Source organism: Choloepus didactylus, chromosome 12 (assembly GCF_015220235.1).
Source record: "Choloepus didactylus isolate mChoDid1 chromosome 12, mChoDid1.pri, whole genome shotgun sequence".
Lineage (NCBI taxonomy): Eukaryota > Metazoa > Chordata > Mammalia > Pilosa > Megalonychidae > Choloepus > Choloepus didactylus.
Genome location: NC_051318.1, coordinates 71,781,064 through 71,783,013, shown reverse-complemented (window position 1 = coordinate 71,783,013; position 1,950 = coordinate 71,781,064). Strand labels below are relative to the sequence as shown.

Below are 1,950 nucleotides of genomic sequence, written 5' to 3'. Positions count from 1 at the left end.
TTATAATTATGCCAACTACCATAATATTAAATTAGCTCCGTATCAATAGTTGATCAAGATTATATTTATAATAAGTTATGAAAATTTCAGCATGCTCAGCAATTTAAGATCATGATAATATTGAAAGAAGGAGAAGAAAAATATAATGAAGATAAAATTCTCAGTATATATCCTATAAGAGAGAAACCTAAAATAAAAGGGGGGAAATGATAATATACAAAATTACATCCTTCAATAAAGCCTTGCCACTCAAATGTATATGAATACAGATTGAGTTAATGCTGGAACAGTAGTCTTAACAGGTGGAAAATTACAGAAGAATCTCAGAGATTACACTTATGACAATTAACATAAACTGACCATCTACTATGGCCCAGCACTAAGTATTTTATAGACATTATTTAATTCACTCATTTTTTAGAACTTTTATTTAGATATATTCACATACCATAGAATCCATCCAAGGTGTACAATCAATGGCTTTTAGTATAATCACAGATTTGAGCACTTACCATCACAATCAATTTTAGAATATTTTCATTACTCCAAAAAGAAAAACCCCATTCTCCTTAGCAGTCACTTCTCAATCCCTCTATCCTTCCCCAGCCCTACATAATGTAGGGAAAATATGGAACACTTCATGAATTTATATGTCATCCTTGTGTGAGGGCCATGTTAATCTTCTCTGTTTCATTCCAATTTTAGTGTATGTGCTACCAAAGAGAGCACAAGAAAAACTTCTGAAGAATTTCTAAGATTCTTTTAAATAGTAATCTTATATAGCTTGTGAAATAAGCAAGAAATTTAGTCAAATAGACTTTTATTGCTATAAACACTGCTCCAGACTAATTCTATCCTAAATCATAGCAACATACAATTACAAGGACTTTTGCAGATTAAAAAACATTAACACTGAATAGAACAGCACCTGGCATATATAACAGATTCGTTTCTAAGCATTAAAAATTGCATTTTATTTGAATTATTTAATCATCTGCTGTGTTAGTTGGCTTTGATAGAATTTAAAATGACCCTTCTTACAGTTACACCATCAGGCGGAATTGAGACATGTAATAGAATCCACAACTTTTCAGATGAACTGTATTATGACTTGTAAGCCCAGACGAGCTGTATCAAACTAAATCATGATATTCATCACAGACTGAGTTTAAATTCTTTCCAGTTCACTCAGATACATATTTACCAGGAAAATGCTATAACTCTGTATGGACTCATGTATTCTAAAGATATGATCATTGACTCTTCCAAGATTTCTACTTGACAAATTCTTTACAATCAACAAGATTATTTTGTGACCAAACTGAGTCCCCCAAATCTTACCAGTACCTCTTCTCTAAGGTACCCTTTCTGTGTGATGTCCTATCATGTAGGATTTCCCTCACTGCAGCATATGCTAAACCTATCTTTGTTAATCATATGAAGCTCCTTTTGGTCTTTGGCTAATGGATATCACCAGCTTATCTGCCTGCAAGTATTTTGGTTATTTGACTACTCATGTCAATAATTAAGTTTGATATTATAGAAATATACATAGTACATACAGTAAGCCCCTCCTAATTAAAACCAGCAATAGAGGTTAGATCTGGATTAAATTTAGCTCTAGAATCGAACAACAGAATTTTGTTGATCTCTCTGGTGCACTGACATTAACAGGTCTCACCACTGGTCCACTTATTTTTGTCTGGGGCCTTTCCTTTTCCTTACAAACTATCTTTCTTACCCTTTGAATTTTTGCTCTACAACAATGACGTTCTCTTGAATAATGTGCCAAATCAGGCACAGTGTCTACTTTTGTAGATGAAGTTTTATTGGAACACAGCCATACCCATTTATGATATATTGTTTATGGCTGCTTTTATACTAAAATGGCAGTTGACTAGTTGTTACAGAAACTAGCTGTAGGACTATCAAATAGTAATGTTGGTTTTA

General features: G+C 32.8%; 1 non-coding gene across 1 annotated transcript; it reads right to left on the bottom strand.

Moving 5' to 3' along the window:
• Positions 1 to 622: 622 nt before the first annotated feature.
• On the bottom strand, positions 623 to 729 carry LOC119507517. Its single transcript, XR_005211275.1, has one exon. It is a non-coding gene; the product is annotated as a U6 spliceosomal RNA (small nuclear RNA).
• Between the last annotated feature and the right edge of the window lie 1,221 nt (positions 730 to 1,950).